The 22,671-nt window shown below is 39.3% G+C and overlaps 1 pseudogene; it reads left to right on the forward strand.

Moving 5' to 3' along the window:
* The first annotated feature begins 7,643 nt into the window (after window positions 1–7,643).
* LOC101401533 (mitochondrial import receptor subunit TOM5 homolog pseudogene) overlaps window positions 7,644–22,671 on the forward strand; it is a 63,328-nt pseudogene continuing 48,300 nt past the window's right edge.

A 22,671-nucleotide genomic window follows, 5' to 3' on the forward strand; every position in this document is an offset into this window, starting at 1 on the left:
AGCACTTTGAAAGGACTTTGGGATAAGACCATAAACAAAAGTCTGCCAAGCTATTACCCTTACAGCTATAACAGCTCCAAGCCCATGCACCTAAAATAACACCTGGGCCTCCCGCATTACATCCTCCTGGAGGTCCATCAACACATGCTTGTCCAGGAGTTGATATCTCCTTTGTAATCAACTGGGATGCTGCAAAAAAAGATTGTCCTCAAAGGCCTTGTGCAAATCCTTCAGTATCAACTCAAATGCCCCCGTATTGGCCCCTCCCACAACTGATAAGACTTTGAGGGATCCTTGAGTCAACTGCTACCAGTAATCACCTTAAACAGTCAAAGGGAAACTAAAATTAAAATCAATGGAAAACCTTGCCACATTCCGATAGACAGTGGAGATAAACTCTCTACTTTAAACCCTACTCTCATAGGAGAACAAATCCCCTGAAGGGAAAAAAAAGTTTCCATAGTGGGGTATCTAATAAAATTTAGAGAATTTCTATCTCAACCAGTACAAATGACTCTGGGACCTTTTCCTGAAAAACATTCTTTTTGGCTATGTGATACATCCACAGTCAATCAATTAGGTAGAGATCTCCTTTCTAAATTAAAAGGGCTAAGATGTTTTGCTTCCAATGGAGACCTCACGTTAGAATTTCCTAACCAACCTGAACCTGATGTTCTATGTTTCTTACAACCTGTCCTTGATATAGAAGAGGAAGAATTCCAGCAAAAGATTCCTGATTAATCCAAGGTGCCCAAAAATCTGTGGGCTACTTCTAATACTACATTGGGAGAATAAAAAGTGCAGAACTTATAAAAATTCAGGTAGATATAACTAACCTCTTCCTGAATTGCCTCAGAATCAATTAAATCCTGAGGCCATACAAGGCCTCCCATCAATAGTAGAAGACCTAATCGCTCAGGGGCTAATCATTTCCTATACCAGCCCCTGTAACATGTCAATCTTGCCAGTCCAGTAACCTAATGGATGGGGATGGTGATTTGTCCAGGACTTGAAAGCTATTGACAAGACAGTAATCCTCCGTTTCCCAGTTGTTCCACACTCGAACACTCTTTTGTCGCAAACTCCACAAGATACAAAATGGTTCATTGTTGTGCACCTACGTTCAGTCTTCTTTAGCATCCCTGTAGATCCCAATGGCCAATATCTATTTGCCTTTACTTAGAACAATCGACAATATACCGGAACAGTCATGCTTTAAGGGTTCACTGGGGTCCTTTCTTGTTTCTCCCAAGTGTCCCACCAAGATTTAAGTACTCTCCAGTTCCCTGGGAAATGACCCCTCCAGAGTATGTAGATGACCTCTTGCTATCCTCAGTTACCTAAGAGGCATCCATAGAGTATTCCATTTATTTCCTGCAACAGTTAGCTGAAAAAGGACATAAAGTCCCTAAGCAAAAATTACAATTATCTCTAGACGTTGGTTGTTCGTTACCTAGGTCATAATCTAAGTGCAGAAGGAATTTAGGTATCTCCAAAACAAATTAAGCTAATCCAAGAATTCCCTAGGCCCGTGACTAAGCAGCAGCTTCATGGATTCCTAGGCCTGTCTGGCTATTGTAGACTATGGCTCCTAATTTTTCTCTATTGGCTTCCCCACTGTATGAACTTACTAAAATTTCGGTGCCTGAATTCCTTCTGTGGGAAGATAAATACGAGCAGGCCTTTATAAGACAAAAACAAGCACTGCGTTGCCCTGGGGCTACCTAACTACTCAAAACCTTTCACTTTCTTTGTGCGTGAAAGAGATAACCAAGATCTGGGAATGCTCACGAAAGAACATGGCAATAAACATAGGCCTATTGCCTATTGTAGCATACAACTTGGAGGTGTCACTGTGGGGATGCGGTGGTTCTGCCCTGGCCCCACCAGCAAAATAGCAGCCAGTGAACACGCTCCTGGGCCATGTGGAGGCAACTTTGGCAGGCACAGTTTATTCCTGGCCAGATACACAGAGAGTGAGGCCCCAGAGCAGGCAAAGACCTTTCTAGATATTGGCTGCTTCCTCAGAGCTCCCTTAGGTACATTGGGACCTTTTTTTTGACAAGCCAAAGGTCTTTCCTTTTCATCAGTGAAATTTGGGCGGTGAGAAGCCTCTTTTTTTTTACACTTGGGTTTAGAGAGTGTAGGCATTGATTTCCTCTTGGAAGCAGTTGCTGAGTAAATAAGGTCCCTCCAGCTCTGAAGTAAGATCTATCTTCATAGATTCCTTTCATCTAGACAGTTCTGCCTAGTTACTGTTGTATGGCCTGAAAAATCTGCCCTTCATGTTTCGATTTCATCATTCTTATAAAAACAAACAACAAACCACAAAGTACTCCTGACATCTTTGCACTATCATAAAACTTTGTACCGTTACAAAACAAGTGATTCTAGATTCATCAGAATAATCTTTACTTAGCTGAATACAATATATTTAATCTAATAAATAAAATACTAGCAGTGATGTAACTGAAAGATGCTCAGGGTTGAGTCACCAGCCTCGGGTTCTAATCTTGGTTCTGCAGAATGATTTTAAGCTATGTGAATTTGGGCAAGTCTATTAGCATCTTTGAACATTATCTAGGAGCCAGGACTGTCTCAAGGACATTGAGACATGTGTGGAAATATTTTGTTAACCGGCAAGAGATGCACAGATGCGTCGCTGATGCAGCCCAGGAACAGAATGGATGTGGTGTACTCAGGACCCAGTTCAGCCTACAAGGTCCGGGATAATCTGGCCACACTGAGGAAACACTCTCCTCCTTCACTCTCCATCACCTCTGCTAACTCATGTGCTTTGGCCGCCCATGGACCGTGCATTCTATGCCAGGGCTTTTCACAGGTCTTCTCTCAGCCAGCAGTTCTCTGCATTCCATTCCTGCTTCTGCTGGCCACCTCTTGACCATCTTTCAAGTTTCAGCTTAAGTATCAGTTCTTTGATAAACCTTCTGGGCCCCCAGAGCGAGCTGGATCTATCCCAACTAGATCCTAATCGTTCCTGTGCTTCTGCTTTATAGCATTTCTCAGAAATGTGCTTTAACAATCGTTTCTACAATTAATGAGATAATGTCAGTATTTGCAGTTACACTGTAATTTCTATAAAAGCAGGGGTGATTTCTGTCTGGTTACTGAGATCAAGCTCTTAGGTCTTTGGACAGTGCCTAGAATATAGAAGGCACTCTAGATTTACCTGGATGTTGTTAAAAAGTACTGATGTCCAGACATTACCTCAGACCAATTAAACCTGTATCTCTCAGCTGGAGCCCAACATCGTCGTTTCTTGAAAGGTATCACTGGTGATTCTATCATGAAGCCGGGGTTGGGAACCACTGATTATTATACTATATCCTTATCATCTAGTGACACGTCGATCTCTTCCAGGAGGCTCAGACCTTTGAAATAAGGCTTTGAACTATGGCTTTGTCTTATTCATTTTCCTGTTCTCTGGATCTAGTGTAGAACTGAGTATTTCAGTGAGTAACCAAAAAAACATTTTTGAAAGAATGGTCAGAAGAATGTATATCATAAAAATAGAAGTAAGTACATGTCAACATTTTTACGTCAGATATGGGTGGTAACGGAAACCCTTAAAAGGCAATGACTTCTACGTATTACACCAAGCCATTCTCTATTGAGTGAGAAAAATCCATAGTAACCTATTGTTGACAAAATTCAAGATGTTTTCTTTCCTCTTGGACAGTACAACAGTATTTCACGTCATATAGAGAGCTTTCCAAAAGTATTTGGTTGTGAGAAAGAGACTGGATTGAGAACTATTGTGAATTTGAAGCTGACACGTACAAGTTTCACAATGACAAAAAAAAAGGCAAATGTATGCCAGTAGAACAATCATTGTGTTTTCTTTTTAGTGCTAAATGTAGAGCAGCTGAACAGGTTCATGTTTGGAGGAAAAAAAAAAAAGAACAAAGTTCAGTTTTTCCAAAATTCAATTGCCAAGGACTATACTGATTTAACCAATGGGGGCTTCTGGTCAAAGGACAAATAAATAGTTTAATGTGTGGGGCATTCTACCTGCCTGCAAAACTTGGAGATTTCCATAGTTTAGAGCCGGGGCCCATCAACTGCTTGAATGCATATCTATGTGCATGTATACTTTTACCTAGGAAGACAGAATATAGCTTTCATCAGATTCTCAAAAGAGTCCATCATCCAGAAAATGTCACCACTAGAGGGAGTTTGGGGCCCCTACTGACCACTGTGGCATCAGCCCCGTGTGGGCCATGAAACCTGATTAGGTCTTCTGACCCAACCTAAGGAGACCTGACACTCTTCAGCCTTGTCCACACTCTCCAGTTCAGCTACACATTGACCCTGAGGATGATCTTGCTTTCCTTGTCTTTATTCTACAGTTTTATCTTTAGATTCCATTCAATTTAAATCTACCTTATTTAATTCAAAGGTCCCAGAGTACCATCATCCCAACACTCTCCTCTTTTCGTCTTCACCTCTTCATCAGCATTTATTTCCTGACAACTTATTTAGTCTCTTCTTCAAGCTTGCTTCTTTTGGATTATGCTCATAATATATGCAGAGTGTTTCAGACTGTGGCCTACAAGAGCCCAGGGAACACTGGCTTTCCACGGGCAGATGGGATAAGAACTTGTGAAAGAGAAGGAGATGGATCTATTAGAGAGAGGAGAGAAGAACCATAGAGATCCATAAAGGGTCAAGGACAGAGTGAGCTACAAAAGGATTAGTCCTTAGATGTGTTCTTGGATGGAGGTCAAGACTAGCCTCATGTGAGAGCACTTTCCTGGGGTTGTGAGGATAGAAGTCAGACTGCAGTGGGTTGGAGGATGAATTGGAAATGAGCCGGTGGAGCCAGTGGGATGGCTATCTCACTTTCCTATCTCTGAAGAGAAGGAAAGGAGGGGGCACAGGGCTTCAGGTTACTTATTTATTTGGATAGAAAGGCCCGTATATGCTGAAGGAAAGGACGCAATGAGGAAGAATATTTTAGAAATAAGAAGGGACATTTGATGGAACAATATCTCAACATGAGAATAAAAAGTATTTTTGGTGTGTTGTTTGTATTTTATCGTATAGTCTCCTTGAAGATGAGCTGTTTATCTTAGTAGAGTTATATATAGCAAAATGCTGTTTCCATAAAGCATAGCTTCAGGAATTAAGGTTATGTTGAGAAGATAAAGATTTCTTATTCTTCATTTCAAAAATGTCTCTGTATCCTTACCTCTACACTCCTCCCTTTTAATGTTAGTGGGAGACATGTATGTTCTCCTTTCTAAAGCGAACACTTTCACTACTGATCTCAGTCTTCACAGGTTATGTCCTTGATAGGGTTCATGGCATGCCACCCCAAGATCTTCCACTCTGGTATGTGGATTATTTCAAGCTGAAGGCAATCGAGGCTCAGAAGACTCAGAAAGAATGTTTTACCTTCCCCCAAATTGCCTAAAAGAATTTAAGATAGAATGGCCTGTCTCAAGAAGGAGCTATCACCATGGATCACTCTAGGTGTGGTAGACAGGAAGGCATCTAGAAGGGGCATTTTATCAAAAGTCCTCTCTCTGTCTATAGATGGCTCAGCAAACATTTGTTTACCAAATATTAACTCTTTTCATCTTCGTGAAAATTGCCTTCTCCCCCTTTGAAGTCTCAGACCTCTAGCTCCTTCTCCTTAGTCCAGAAAGACATATATACCTCATTTTGCTTGACTGTCTTTGGAATTCTTCATGCTTATGTGAATTTCCCGTGTACATGTATTAAACTTTGATTTCCTCCTGCTGACCTGCCTTATGCCATTTTCATTATTCAACCAGTCAAAGAACCAGAAGGGGAAGAGAGGGGAGGGTTCTCCCTTTTCCCCTACACCCTCTCGCCAGCATTCCCAATCTCTATATAGATACACACGTGTTTCATTCATCCCTGTGTCCCCCAAACCTTAAGCTAAACTTTAAAATCAGCATTCTATTGCTCTTAATCCTTTATCTATAAAGCTTTTGAAAGAGTATTTTTTGCTCTTTTTTCTGAATTTCTATTTACTTATGAACCACCTCCCACACCCCCACCCCAAGCCCCCAACAATCTGGTCTTTGTTCTCACTACTTGCCTTTGCATGTCTCCTCACCGGCCAATGAAGAGAAAGAGAATTCCCCACCTTCTGCCTCCTCTGTCTCTCTGTCCTATCACTTGCCAGACTCTGGAGCCAAGTGTTACTTCCTGCTTGCTTTGTCCCATGGAATTTCTTCTCTGTTTTCCATTATCATTGTTTTGAACTTTGGATCTTGCACTCACTAAGCATTTACAGCTGTATAACCCATGGTGCAGAGGTGAAGAGTGTCACACGTGCACAGAATTACTACAGTGTATTGTAGTGGTGAGCAGAGGTCCTGCAATATTGTGATTTATGATAAAAAATATGTATTTGGTCTTCTTCTGGCTTGGTTTCTGGCACAGACCTCCTAAAACTCATAGAATTTCCTAAGTGATGAGAGTTCCAAAAGTGTCTTTCATTATGTTAATGAGGTGACTTTTGGACGCACCTAAGGATGGGGGCTAGTTGCCAGGAGAACCAATCATGTGGTTAGAGATTTGGAACTTTCAATCCTACCTACCAAGTTCGGGGAGGGGAGAGGGGCTGAAGATTGAATTCAATTACCAATGGCCAATTATTTAATCAATCAGGACTATGTAATGAAGCCTCCTTTAAAAGGATGGGGTTCAGAGAGTTCCTGGGTTGGTGAACGTGTAGAATTCCAAAGGGCATGGAAGCTCTGTTCCCTTTGCTTATACCTTGTCCTATATATCTCTTCCATCTGACTGTTCCTGAGTTATATCTGTTTGTAATAAACCAGTAATCTAGTGAGTAAAATGTTTCTGTGAGTTCTGTGAGCCACTCTAGCAAATTAATCAAATCCAAGGAGGGGTCATGGGAATCCCCAATCTGTAGCCAGTTGGTCAGAAGTGCAGGTAATAACCTGGGCTTGGGATAGAAGGTGTCAGAATCAAGTTGAATTTTAGGACACCCAGCTTGGTGTGTTGCTTGATGGTGGTGGAAACCCCTCCACACACCCCCACAAACATTAGAATTGGATGATTAAGGACCTGTATGTCCTTAATTTAAGTTTCTTGGGTTCACATTCTAGTCCCTCCACTTATGACTTCTGTGACCAGGAGGGAGACTTACCCTCATTCTCAAAAGTGAAGATAACAGTAGTTCTTAATGTGTAGGTTTATTATGAGAACGAAGTGAGTTAAAGTGCTTGAATAGCACCTGGCGTGTATTAAGCTGAATGTTATATGACTTATAAAAACAGCTATATTATTTTTATTTTTACTAATTTAATAAAATAACTGTTTACTATATTATAGGCATGCTTGGAGATATGTTTGTTTGTTTAGTCCCAAGTCTGCTCTACTCTTTATTCTAGATCCAGAAGGCTTGTAGTGTAGAATGTAATGAAAAAGAATCTAGCCAGAGTGATGGACACCTTAGACAACGTTGGCACATAATCCATTCTCAATAAAGGTTGGTTATTATTATGATTCCCCAGGTGAAAGCCTATGAAGAAAATCCAAGGTTCTCAAGGGGACATCCCTCTAATTTAGTGGGAGACCTGAATGATGAGGAGAAGCTCAAGTCCTCCTAGAGGTGAGGCTGAATGGATAAAGACACTTTGGAGAGCAAGATCTATCTCACAGACTTTAAGTCCAAAGGACTCAAAGAACAGCTTCTGAGGTGAGAACTGTCAGTAGACATGGACCTCCGCTGGATGAATGGTTCTCATTTGCTTCAAATCCTATCAGGATCCTGAGCTTCTTGCGAAGGTAACCTGCCAGAGACTGATCTTTAGGTTGATGACACAGGTAAGCCAGGTCCACATTCGAATCCTGAGTAGATCCCGCTTCATTCATTCATGGTCAGCAGATATGTCTTGAGTACCTTGTACATTCCAGGCACTATTCTGGGTGCAGGGATACAGTGATGTACAAGTAGATGTAGTACTGTTCTCACTACACTTGAAAGAGGAGAATTTACCTTTGAAATATTAATGGACTTTATATATATTTCAGAGAATCTAGCAATAGAACTATTATTTTTGTCTCAAGTTTTCTTGCAATCTGCAGGTCCTACCACTTCATAACTTTATTTTTAAACTTAAAATAGGACACTAAAACTTAAAAACTGTAGCTCTTCATCTTAACACTTCTTCATAGTCAGTGGGCACAGAAGGATGATCACAGTTTTACATTATTTTCAACAACATCTCAATTAGTTGTTGCCCCCCAGTTTAAGAAATTCTCTTCTTACATGAGACTTATTTCTAGGAATCAACCCCTCAGGCTCAGACATCTTAGTTGCAAGTGCTACTCATTTTCCCAGTTCCTTTGTTAAATTCAAATTTCCTGGAAAACGAAACCAAGGTCTGTGATTTCCTTCCTTCCTTCCTCCTTCTCTCCCTCCCTTTCTCTCTCTCTCTTTTTTTTTTTTTTTGGTGAGGAAGATTTTGGTGAGCTAACATCTGTTGCCAATCCTCCTCTTTTTGCTGAGGAAGATTGGCCCTGGGCTAACATCCATGCCCATCTTCCTCTACTTTATATGTGGGACACTTGCCACAGCATGGCTTGATAAGTGGCGCATAGGTCCGCGCCAGGGATCTGAACCTGCGAACCCCAGGCTGCAGAAGCGGAGTGCATGAACTTAACCGCTACACCACTGGGCCAGCCCATCTCTTTCTTTGATACAACACCAAACTACAAGATTCCTAGGGTTTGGTATACTTCTTTATAGTTTATAAATGGGGCTTTGATTTATTATAGGTGAGTACATCGCAGAGAAGTTACTTTGCCATTTACTTAAATTTTGATCTTTTTTTTTTTCCTGAGTTTGAGGATCATCATCTAACTTCTTGTTTGCTTTAACTGCTATATCTGTTATGGCTCCTGTTTGCAACAACCAAGCTTTCCATATATTTTCCTTAGTTTTTTTCAAGTCATCCTCTAAGGCTTGGTTTCTCTAAGTCGTTGCCTACACCCAATCTTTCTGACAGTCCTCCAGCTCAAAATACATACTTGACACTTCCTATCTAAGAACACAAAAACAAAGCAGATTTAAGATATTAGTCACTTCTCTTAGAGCAATTATAACTGAATAGGAAAGACATAAATACCAATGGCAATAATAGTAATATAATTATTATGATAATTGCATAAAATTTTACATAATAATAACACAGGCAATAATATTATGATTATAATAATTACACATCAACATTATACATCCTGTTATAATACATACGTGTACATATATCTACATATATGTGTGCATGCATGTATACTAAAAATATAGTGCTAAAAATCAGACAGTGAGTGCTTCAGGAAATCAGAGGAAGATAAGATTGAAGACTGGGTTACTTAGAAAGGGTTTCAGCAAAAATTATACATAAAGCTGGCTCTGAAGGATGAGTAGGACGTAGGAAGGAGAGGCGGACAGAACTCTTCAGGGGGAAGAATGTCATAATCCTGGAGAGAGTCAGAAAATACAAAACATTCTTTCCTTAGGGACATCAAAAGGCCTTTTTGTCTTTCTTTTTATTTTTCTCAGGAATTGCACAGTACATTGAAGGAGGAAGTAGGCAGAAGATTGGAAAAGGGGAAAGGGAACAGGTTGTGTAGGGCCAGGAGGCCAGGATAAGGAGATTGGACGTGGATGTGACACCCGGCTGACGTGAGCCCAACAAGCATGATGGGTACTGCCTTTGGATGGATGCACACCTTACTGAGGTGTTTCAGCTACGGGAGCACCCAAGACTCAGTGACAGCCTACACAGGAAATAGATCAAGGTTTCTCTCTGAGTGTCTCCTGAATGATATCTATGGACTGCCAGAGCTGATTGAATGGCACCGATTTTTCATTCTTAAATAAATGCAGTCATGAGTGATCATTTTATATTCTGGGTCAGTGGCTATCTGTTGTTTTATATATTGAGGATTCTGGAAACACTCTGTTACATATGTACATACCTTGAAAAGAAATCTTAGTTGTATTTTATTCCACTTTTTTAATGTTTAAAATATGATAAATATACGATATACTTTACTATAAGGAGTGTGAGGTTTTACTTTAGTTATTATTTTCTTTCACCAGTATTAATCCAACATCATTTATCAAATATCTCATTTTCTCCTCACTTTTCTGAAATATTACTTTCATCATATGTTGAATTTCCATTTACACCTGCCTATCTATTTTGTTCCATTAATGAATTTGTCTATTCGGACACCAAGATCATGCTTCTTTTAATTTTTTCTTTTTTCAAAAATTAGTTTTATTGAGATATAATTTGCATCCAATTAAATTCACCCAAGTTAAGTTAACTATTGATTTTGATGAACTTTGCAAATACATACAGTCATGTAGCCAACACCACAATGAAGATACAGAACATTTCTATTGCCCTGAAAAGTTTTCTCATGCCCCTTTGCAGTCAGTTCTCTCTATATATTGTCCAATCCCTGGGAACACACTTATATAATTCCATCCCTATAATTTTACATTTTCTAAAATTTCATATAAATGGAATCATACAATAGCCTTTTGTGCTTGGCTTCTTATGCTTAGCATAATTCTTTTGAGAATTCATCCATATTTTTGCATATATAAGTAGTTCTTTTCTTTTTATCTCCAAATAGTATTCAATTTATAAATATACCACAAATTGTTTATCCAGCCATCAGTTGATGGACATTTGGATTGTTGCCACTTTTTGGCTATTTTAAATAAAACTTTTATGAGCACTTGCATATATGCCTTTTGTGGACATAGCTTTTCATTTCTTTTTAGTAAATACTTGGGAGTGGGATTACTGAGTTATCTCGAAAGTGTATGATAAAATTTTCCAATGTGGCTGAATCATCTTGCGTTCCTACCAGCAGAGTGAGAGTTCCAGTTTTTCCACACTCTTATCAATACTTGATATTGTCAGTTTTTAAAATTTTAATCATTTCGGTTGGTGTGTAGTAGTATCTCAATATGGCTTAAATTTGCATTTCTCTGTTGAATAATCATTTTGATTATCTTTTTATGTGCTGATTAACTATTCTAATGTATATTCTTTGGAAAAATCTGTTTAAATTTTTGGGCTATTTTTTAAAAAAATGAAGATGTTTGTCTTCCTACTATCCTAGTCCTATTATTATTATTGAGTTGTAAGTGTTCTTTGTATATTCTCAGTACAAGTCCTTCATCAGATACATGTTTTCTTCCAAATCACACTGCGTATGCTGGTCTTACTTACATTAAAGGTACTTTTTCTGTTAATTCAAATTCCTCACAGGAATTCTGCCTTACGTGGAAATGCACTACATATTGACATGGGTGGAACCTCTTCAATTAAAATAATAACGTTTTGATGAAAAATTTAAGTAAAGAAAGCAGAGAGGTTATGCAATCTCTGTGCGTATGAGCACTGCATTTCTAAATATAGTCCTTTATCTCCTGTCTGGGCAGAGCCTGTGAAAGCACTCATCTCTTTTCCTTATCTGTCTCTTGCCTTTTCTTAGACTGATTTTCTATCAGAGTCTTGGTTTATTGGTAGCCTTTTCAACCTGGGTTTTTATTGCTCTAGTGTACTTCTGCTCTACTTAGGAAGGAGGTAGGTTATAAAAAACATAATAAACACATCAACGTGCTTTTATTATTGTTTATTACTTATTGAGAACCAACCATAATGATTTCATTTGATTTAGCAATAGGAGATTTCAAACACCACCTGGGACTACATCTCACTGAAATTTCAACTCCTGGATTGTTTAATAGAAGACCTCACCCATAACAGATGTTCATTAAATCAAATTATGGATTTCCTTAGATCAAATTATGGTAGAAATCCTTCCAATATGCCTTTTCTACGTACTGCCCCTAAATACTATGTGCACAGATAGTCCTCTTCGCTCTGAGAAGATGTCTACTGGCAGAACCAGCAAAACTTTGACTCCAGACAGATTGTGGCTGGACCATTGAAGCAAGCCTTTTCATGAGGAGAATTTAAGTATCTTCTAGAATTCAGCCACCATCCCATGGATCTGATACAACAAACTCACAAATATATATGCCTAGCTCAGAACTCTCCTTCAAATCCAGACACATACATGTAGCTTTCTGTTTGAGATTTTTCCTTGGATTTCCCCAAAATACCTCATCCAATCTCATAATCTTTCCACCAGAACATGGTCTTCTAGAGAACAGCACCATCACTTATCCAGTTGTACAGGGAAAATCTAGTTTTCCTTGATGTCTTTCTCTTCTTCACCCCTACATCCAATCCACTATCAAGTCTTTCTAGTTTTTTCTCCTAAATATCTTTTGATTTTTTTTCCTTTTCATCTCCACCCTATCAACACTATCAATCCCACTCTAATTTCAGCTACCATCGCCTTTTGCCTCTAGTTGATCTTTCTGAATTAAATTTTACTGTCTTCCAATCCTTTCTACACATTGTTTCATATCTGATCTATCACTTCCCTTTCTCTCTTCATTGACTTTCCATCACTCTAAGGTAAAGACTCAGCTCCCTAATGGTCTACAGGTCTTTGTTCTGTCTGCCCCCAACTCCTTCTCACACATTATGGTCCCCGTCACTCCCTGTGCTTCAGTGGCTCTGGCCTTCTGTTCCTTATAGTTAGCATACTTCCACTCCAAAACACAGCATTCACGTATGCTCTTTCTTTTGCCTGGAATGAAATTCTCTCCCTTCTGTTTCCTCAATCTCAATTCATTTCCTCAAAGAAGCCTTCCCTGACCTGTAATTTTACAGTGGCCTGTGAGCTCATCTTATTAATATCTGTCCTTTACCCCCATCTAAGTTTTACGAGGACTCTCTATTTTCTCCCAACACCTAACATAAAGGATGTGCTCAAAAAATAGTTATTAAATCAATAAATGAATAAATGATTCCTCTGTCTGAGCCTTCAGTCCACTCAGAGTGTGTAAGTCTTCCTTCAAATATCTTCTCCCACTTCACCTTCTCTTGATCCTTGTATACTTGAACAACCCCAGCTCAAGTCACGTCTGTCTAGACTGTAAACTGCTTGGGGGGAGGGAATCCTGCCTTTTTCATCTCTATAATTTCCACACTGCCTAGTGTGATGTTTTGAATGTAGTAAATGCTCAGGTACAACACTGTGAATGAGTGAAGGGAGGGTGTGAATGAGTGCATGACCTACCCTATTTAGTCTTCTTCTGTTACTCTGACTCTTGCGTACCTGAGCCTCTTGGCCATCTAATTTGATGTGAAGTTTTATCATCTAATATTATTCTAATTTCTTGAGTAGTGCCACTTGTTGCCTGTCTGACCCAGCTTCAAGCACCACATCTTGGTTTCTGCAGATTCCCAGATAAGCACTATGCAAAGCAGATCCACCCAGCCTTTACAGGCTTCCATTGGACTAAATTTCTGCTTTGGACATGCTCTTTTCCACTGCTCCTTAGAGATGTCATGCTCCTACCTTGTTCAAGGTGTGTATATATGTTATTCCTCCTGTTTGTTGAAATTCCCTCCCTCTACTCTCCTGCATTTTGGAATCTACGTATATTTTTTAAGACTGACTTCATCTTGCTACAAAGCTACAGCAGAATATATGGTGGTAATATACATACTGGTTTGGAGTCAAACAAATTTGCATTCAAGTATGAATTCTGGAATTGCCAACTCTGTGACCATGGTTGAATTTACATAACCACTTTAAGACTCAGTATCCTCGTTTATAAAATGGGAATAACAAGAGTATGTTGTTTTCTCTTTGTAAGTGGGAATAATAAAAAGAGTTGTTGTGAGGATTAAATCAGAGAAGGCACACCAAGTGTTCTGCACAGTACCTGGTTTATGGTGAGCACTTAATGTTCAATAAATGCTAGCCATTGTTATAATGATAGTAATTGATAATAACAATTTAAAAATCTTTGGTGATTTAGCCCACACTGATCTCTCTTTTCTCTGAGTTTCTACTGCACTGGGAGTCAGCTCCACCCAGTTTGGCCCTCATTGTTTTCTTATTATTTCATATGTGTAGGTTTTGCCTCAATTTAATTGTAGCCTCCTAGAGGGCATCTAACACAAAGCCGACCGCATAGTAGGAATGCCTAGAAACTTGCTGATTGGTTGATGGGTTTCGCCTCCAGGCTGCTGAAATAAAACCCAATAATGTCACCAAGGGAAACAAATCAGACCAGGAGTGGACACTTTCTGAATCCTCTGAAATCTAATTAAGGGAAGAAGGGTTGTGCTCTTGCACCAGACACAATGCAAGAGGAGAACAATTAGTAGTCTTGCTGAAATCAGAATGGAAAACATTCCTCATATCAAATGTTCTTAACCTGGGCTGCAGAATGTGACATGTGCTGTTCTGTCTATAAATTGAGAGTAGCATCCTTGCACTATCTATTCTGCTTTTGTAAACATTCATTTGTCTTCGGACTGGAATTTCCTTTTCTGAAGCCACAGATTTGTCAACACCTGTGATATGAAACCCTTTCATCATTCTGACGGCAATAATTAAGAACATTCACCACATCCCATGGCGAACAGAGTGGAGACTGATCACAAAACATCCAGGCAACAATGAGGAATAAAAATGCACAAAAATCACTTCGTTCGTTTGTTCCTTGACCTTATTATAAATGCTCCTACTGTTTACTTTTTAGTATATGTAATTCAACAAGTATAATATTTGGCTTTACAGGGATGAATGTGTTACCCAAAGCAGTTCTGGGAAGGTGAATTACAGCAATAGTAGAAAAGAAGGAAGCAAACTTCCCAAAGGATTTTGTGAGTGCTCTGGAGGGTTTTACTCTCCTTTCCAAGCAATGACTTATCTAAATTCTCCTTTCCCAATCACTACTACCACCACCAACCATCTCCTGCTTGTCCTGCTGCCCTGTCCTGCTAGACCCACTTTTGTCTTCTACATGTCTTTAACAACTCATTTATGTTTTTTCTCTTTATCTTTCCAACCTTATCCTGGTATCACCAAATTCCATGCTAATCTAATACCCTAATATCAACGTGAGTCACGTTCCTTGGTAGTATTTGTCAAGCAATCATTTAGTAAGCATTTGCTATGTGCCTGATACTATCCTAAACACTTACATACATAACCTCACTTAATCCCCCAATAAATCTATGAAGTAATCATTCTTTCATCCTCTATTCAGAATGAAGTTGTTCATCTCCATGCCACATCAGCCGTTAGCCGCCCCAGCTAAACATTGGATCCTCCTGTGTGGGGCGCTATTTCATCCCCAGTGTCTAAGTCAGCTTGGGCTGCTATAACAGAATACCACAGACTGTTTTTTTTTCTCACATTTATTTCTCACAGGTCTGGAGGCTGGGGAGTCCAACGTCAAGGTGCCAGCGTGGTGGGGTTCTGAGAGCCCTCTTCCTGGTTGGCAGATGGCCACCTTCTTGCTGCATCCTCACATGGTAGAGAGACAGATCATCTCTGTAGTGTCTCTTCTTATAAGGACACTGATTCCTAATTACCTCCCAAATGCCCCGCCTCCAAATACCATCACGTTATGGGTTCGGGCTTCAACATATGAATTTGGGGGGGAAACAACCATCCATAGCACCCAGCATCCTGAATTTGATGCTTCTCCAACTTGGGCTGCCATTAACTCCTTAACCTATTTCTTCTTAATATCTGAACATCTATTGATGCTCTGTGAGTTTGCTTTTCAACCGTCTTATCCTTCAATCTTTTCCTCTTTATTGATCTCACTAACTCAATTTGGATGACACATTTCTTCATGGCTGCCTCCTCCATTGTTCTTCTCAACCACTTTCTTCCACACACCACTCTTGATATTCTGGCACTCTTGTCTGCTCCTGAATTCCAACCCTGCTGCTATTGTAAAATCATATATCATCCAGACAGGACTAGATGCCAATACAGAATAATATATACATTTGCTTAGCTCTTGCCAACCTTAACTGGATGCTTGCTGCTGTTAGGCAAATTCATGTATCCAGCTTTTATTGATTTTTTGGTACCCTCCTTGCCCCTGGCGACACATAAACTTGAAAGTAGTGGGGTTTTAAGAAAAATGTCTTTGGATTGAGAAAAGAAACTACTTTGAATTCTGTACTGCTTTTAATTTAAGGTATAACTTATTAATCACAAATGTATAGCAGAGATACGAAGCACATTATTCAGTTTATAGACAATGTTTCATATTTTGTGTAATTTTTTTTTAACTCCTTGCAATAACTTTGTGTTCCACAGATGGAAAAAACACTGGGAAATAGGCAATACAATTCACTTTGTCTCTTATTAATTATCCCATATTATCTATTTCATATGCTTATGTCATACTTCCTAACCTAATTACTATATTAGAAAGCTTCTTGATAACAAATGGTTAAGAAAATGGCCTTGGAATCAAAATGTCTCTGTTGAACACACTATCTGTGTGACCTCGGCCAAGTTACTTATTACTCATTTCTTTTTAAAGAAAAAAGGAAGTTACTTATTCCATTTCTTTTTAAAAGGTCTATATAATGGTGATAAGAGGACTTCCCCTGTAAGGCTGTTGTGAAAATTAAGTGAGCTAACACATGTAAAGTGCCCAGTATATTACCCAGAACACAGTAATCACAAAATAAACATTACCTGCTAAAACTACTGCTGTTATTATTATCATCATTGTTGAGTCTATAGTGGTTACTCAATAAATATAACTCAGTTGGAATACAAAATGATTCATCTTCCTCAAATTGAGGCCACTGCATGATAGTCATGATGACCCATGAATATAATTTTTTATCCAAATTGGTACACTTTTGAGAGTTAAAGGGGATCCATTAATATTTATGCTGGGACAGCAGGCATAAACTGAATCTGCTCTCTGAAAACCAGAAGGTATGGTCATGGGAAATAATATCCTCAGAGAATGGTTTTCCATAGTTCTATTTAATAGCTCCGTGCACTTCTTTTCCAAACTGATTTTAAAGATACAACCACTTAAAAAGTGGCAGAACTTAACATTGCCTATAATTTCATTATCCAATATAAATTACAATGCCAAATTATTAACTCTAAAATCAGTAATTGTTAACTGTTCTTTATTCATTGGTGCTCTTGTCATGAGTAGTTGTTTATGCATATCTATTTATAAGTGAAAACCTTGACCAAAGTATCTAAAGGATCAAAAGGTGAATTCCATACCAGTACTGGAAGGTCCAGATTTCTATCATTATTCATATATGATAATGGTATCTACACATTGTCTAGCAACAGCTCTGTGTGTGTGTGTGTCTGTCTGTGTCTGTGTCTGTGCATGCATAAGATATATATACCCTATCTTTATATTCCTCCTATTTTTTTTTTTGGTCTTTCTGGCATTTCTTTTTAGATTAAATGTCTCCTTTATGGTAAGGGCCAGATCCTGAAAAAAGGCATTGACATGTTCTCCAGTTCGAGTGAAAACGACGGATGGGTTGATACCAAATAGAATCTTATTAGTTCTCTATCTTTGTTCTAACCTCTTTCCCTCTCATCCCCAGCCAGTTACTTTAAGCATAAAACACAATGAGGGCTTAATAAATATTTGTTAACAGATACCACCATGCTGGCATTGGAAGAAAATTAGGTTATGAGCAATAAAAAAATATAATCCAATTCATACTCCCTTGTTTTCTGTAGAATCGTTTTCATTCCTGTCACATTGAACGAATAGAGCAATGAATTCTGTGAGTCTCCATATACCATTTTCCTAAAGGGATATTCATTTACAATGCCAAAAGTGAAAGGAAAACAAACGATTTTTTTCTCTTACAATGGCCCACTTCAGAAGTGCCAAAAGGCCATTTCATTTTAACTAGCAACTTGCAAATTTTGAAAAATGCCCTTCTTCTCCCCACATCTCCACTCTGTCCTGACTCCAACCTCACCACCATCAAAACAAAACAAAACAAAACAAAAAAAGATAGCCAGTGAGTAACGGCCTTTGTCTCAACTCCTGATTCTTATCCTTACTTTTACTGCTCAAGTATGGGGGAAATGTAATTTTCCTCCCTATAACCAGTGCTGCCTTCGGGATTAGTTAAAGCTTTCTTCGGGTCAAGAAAGAGTTTTGCAGGCCCATTATAGGGAAATCAAAGATGGATGACTTGTGCTTTCTTACTAGCTTCTTGCAGAAATAGATCCAGATTCTGCTACCAGTATTTAGGATTGTCATTGAAAATAAAATATTAATTTCAGATTTTTTCAAATTAATAACACGATTTTTTTTTCCCTGACTGTGTAGATAAAACTACTGATCCAACTGATGGAAAGCTCTACTCTTGGAGTTGTGTTTACTTAGAGTAGAGTTGAAATTACGACCCCCCATCAACACCCTCTCTTCGGGATTCCATTGTGGTCAAATGCAGAGCATCCAAGAAAAATGGCTAGGTTTCTTTGTTTATTTGATGAGGAAGATTGGCCCTGAGCTAACAGCTGTGCCAATCTTCCTCTATTTTCTGTGTGTGGGACGCTGCCGCAGCATGGCTTGATGAGTGGTGTGTAGGTCCACACCCAGGATCTGAACCCACGAACCCCAGGCTGCCGAAGTGGAGCAGGCAAACTTAACCACTATGCCACAGGGCCAGCCCCAATAATGGCTAGTTTTAAGGCTACTCTGCACAAAGCCATCTTCACCATTAGAAATACAGCTCATAACTCACTGTACTCATGGTAGAACCTCAGTACTGAATGCCTCAATGCTATAATAATTTATAAAGAATAAGACATTCAGGCAGGTGATACTGAGACCAACTGACAAATCCAGGAGAAATAAACACAAATAGACAACCCAAATTGTCACCCACATCCTCTAATTTTCTGTTTTGAGCATTATAAACTCCCTATCTTCTGCATGATTTCTTGATGAGAATGGAAACCCTTATTCTTTACCTTTGTACAATCAACTCTTCTTGTAGATTATGGTGTATAGTAAGGTCTAGATAAGTGTATAATGAAATGTGATGTGACCTCACACCCCAGGACAGCCCTTAAACAAAATTCCATCCACAATCTCATCCTACTCCTGACCACTTCCAGTTCATCTTCCTGGCTTGAGATAAAATGTTGCCTCCTCTGGGAAGCCTTCCCTACACCACTCAAAGATTAGGCACTCCTGTTATGTGCCTCAGAATACTGCCTAACTTCCCTTGTCTGTAACTACTTGTGGAACCAGGGTTGTTCTAGCTCAGCCATCTGAGACATGTTCAGTTCAGGGATCCCAAGGTACAGGTATGGTTCTTCCTCGTTCACTAGCCACTTGGTTTTCAGTTTCTCTCCTTTGGACTTATGGGTGTCCTGGTCTATAATGTGTCTTTGGCGGATCGAGTTATCTAACAACAAAAGGATATACTAAAGGCACAAGCCAAGGAAGGTCACATGGCAGAGGTAGAAGAGAGAAGTTCAGCTCTAATTCACTTATGTAGAATTTTGCAATCAAAAAATCTGCTATTTTAATGTTAGCATTTATGTAAGTTTGAGTCATTTAAAAATATTTCGAATTATATAAAAGGGATGCATCAAAATCTTGCTATTGTTTGAGGTCTCTCAAGATTTTAATCTGGCCTTCAGGTGGAGTTGGATGGAGGCCCAGCCAAGTCCCTGGCTCCCACTGGCCAGGCTATGGCGAGGTGCTGGTGCAGCATGCTCAGGAAGGGAACCAACTGGTGTAGGTCTTGGTGTAGATGATGGGCCATTTTCTCCTGAGGAAATGTGGGCAAGAACTCAGCCCTCACAGGGCTCCTGGGTTTTTGAGCATGCATTTCATGGTGATCATTCCCTAAGTCCACTCACTTAGTTCTTCTAGGATGTTCTTAGACAACTTCTCAAGAATCATCCTCAGGTGAGGATGCATATCCTTCCTTCAGTTTGCCCTTTCACCCTTCTCCCCCTTCCTCTTTTCTCTTTCATTCCTGTCACATGTCCTCTTTATCCTTTCAACTACCCCCTCATTCCTTTGTTTATTTACAACAGATCACCTGGCACAATGACTATTACGTATTATGTACTAAGAAATATTTTGGAAGAGGTTATTTGGTAGCATTTTTCTTAGTTAAATTTCTGCTGCTAATAAGTAGGAATAAAAAGTGGAAGATTATCAATCTTTCTTTGAATATTTTTTCCCTGCTGCTCCCTTCCACCTTGCACTCTAGTAAGCACACTTCACTGATGAGTTAAGTGGACAATCAGTCTTTATCTTATTATGTGCAAAATTCATTAATTTGACATTTATTTGAGAAAATTACTTGACCACATTCTTGCCCTCGTGGAACTTATGGTCTGTGAGACAAACGATAAACAAGTGAAAAACAAAAACTAATATGTAATTGCAAATCATGATAAATGCTATTGTAGCAGGTGTGAATTACAGTCAAGTGAGCCTGGAATGTCAGATTAATTTGTTTTCTTCAAACAAAATTAAATCTACCTCTGAACCCCCAGGCTATCAAGCTGGCAGGAAATTCAATCTCAGTCATCTTGAAAGGCCACCTCCTCCTCCTCCTTAGGTTTGCAAAGAAGCCCCGAGAAAGTTTTTGAGTTGCCTGGAATATGGGGAAAGAATTTGCAGTCTTCGGGCCAGCAAGGCTGGCATTGGATTGCTGAGGTCACTGCTTGAGCCCACAGGGTCCTAGTTGGGCAGGCAGTCTACTCTCCCCATGATACACTTGAACTTCGAACTCTTAGCTGATGCAATGTGTCTAGTTCCAAGGGACCAACATTCCTAGAGACACAATACAGAGCCCCGCTCCTTGGAACTCTGAACCTTCCCTGAAATACTGCCAGGGAATTGGAACAAGACCCACTGTCTGTAGACTCATGCACCTCTGTCCTTTTCCCAGGGTTTGGAAATGTTCTCTTCCACCCTCCACCCCCAGCTTCACAAGCGTAAGCCTCTCTCCTCTCCCCTCTGGAGTACCTAGCACAATATCCTTTTTGAATTAAGCCTTCCAAAAACCTGGAAGAGAAAAATAAAGAAAACAAAACACAATAGCTCTCATTATTTTGATTTTTCTGTACCAGCAAAAGGAAAATGCAAATTAATATCTCAATAGATTATCCTGATACAATATGCAAGAAACAAACAGGGTTGTAATGAAAGACGATCACAAGGTGGAGACTATAAGAAGTCAGACAAGGCCCATCTGGAGGCTGAGGGAAGAGCAGGGCTGAGGAGCACTCCTGGCAGGGGCTTCTATGTGAGGGGCCTGGAGGTGCACCAGAGCTCTGAGGGCCCCTGGACTAAAAGACCAGTTTGAAAGAAGCTTGTTAGGTGATGCAAAGAGTGTTACGAAATCAAGTCAGAGAAATAATAATAGGGAATCTTTCATCAATCACTTATTGTACCCTTAAGTGCACTAGTTCATATAATCCTCACAAGGCCTTTATTAAGAACCTTCTAGTAACTAGCACAAAGACATAATCCCTATCTTCAAGATCTTCATATTCTGAAGAAGAGACACAAGCAAACTATACAACATTGTGTTGAAGGTGGATCACATAAGCACAAGGAGCAATTAGAACATAAAATACAGACACCTAATCTAGACTGGGGGACAGCAAGAAGGCTTTCTGGAGGTGTTGCATCTGGGATAAATCTGAAGGAACGTGCCAGGCAAAGAGGGAAAGGCATCTCATTTAGTAGGAGTCACATGTATGAGGGCTCAAGGGATGAGAATTCCTTGTTCACTTAGGAAAAGCTGGAAGTTTCTCATAAGTATCAATACTACTGTTTCTTAGGATTTGGTTAATTCATGATTTGGTATAGCATGGACTCTGGAGCCAGGCTGCCTTGGTTGGAGTTCTGGTGCTTCTATTTCTTAGTTGGGTGATGATGACAGACTCCTATGTCTCAGTTTTTTCATCTGTAAAATGGGGATAATAATAATACCAACTTCCTAAGGTTGTTGCTCTGAGGATGAAATGAGTAAATCAAAGCAGAGAACTGGCACACAACTATATCATACTGACTATGTATTTCCTATGCTTAAAAAATAGTCACAAGCAGATCCTAGAACATTCTTCTTCATTCTCTTTATTTCTTTTTAAACTGCCATACTCCATTTTTATATCATATCATGTACCACAGTTGTTAAGTCACTTTCAGGGGAAAATAAAATGGAATACTCCAGGTTTCTCCTTTTTCTAGAAAGACAAGAAGGAGATGTTTCCCCATCAGTACTCTAATGTTCGTTCGTAAGCTCGGGAGTCTTTACTCCTTTGATCGTCATAATATATTTTAGTGCCTAAGAAAAGTAGGAACTTAATAATATTTGTTAGACAAATTAATAAATGAATAGATTCAATAAATACCGACTTGTATTCTGAGGAGAAAAACAGGAACAAACTACTGTTCTTAGCTAGTACCTTCACAAATCATACTGCAACAGATTGGAATAAACAATCCATGACTTGTGTGGCTGGGTAATAGAAGCAAGGTTTAGTTTATAATATAATACTTGAGTATCCATGTTTACATCATTGCACAGGCAGATTTAGAAGTCTATCCTAAACCTGTTGTACTACTCCAGCATGAAATCAACTCTTTCAGAACCTAGTCACACTTCATATTGTCAAGACCTTGTTTGGATTTCTTGCATGTGTGATATATTTATAGTTTCTACCCCACAGAAA

This window comes from Ceratotherium simum, chromosome 1, assembly GCF_057802395.1.
Source record: "Ceratotherium simum simum isolate JZ-2026a chromosome 1, ASM5780239v1, whole genome shotgun sequence".
Lineage (NCBI taxonomy): Eukaryota > Metazoa > Chordata > Mammalia > Perissodactyla > Rhinocerotidae > Ceratotherium > Ceratotherium simum.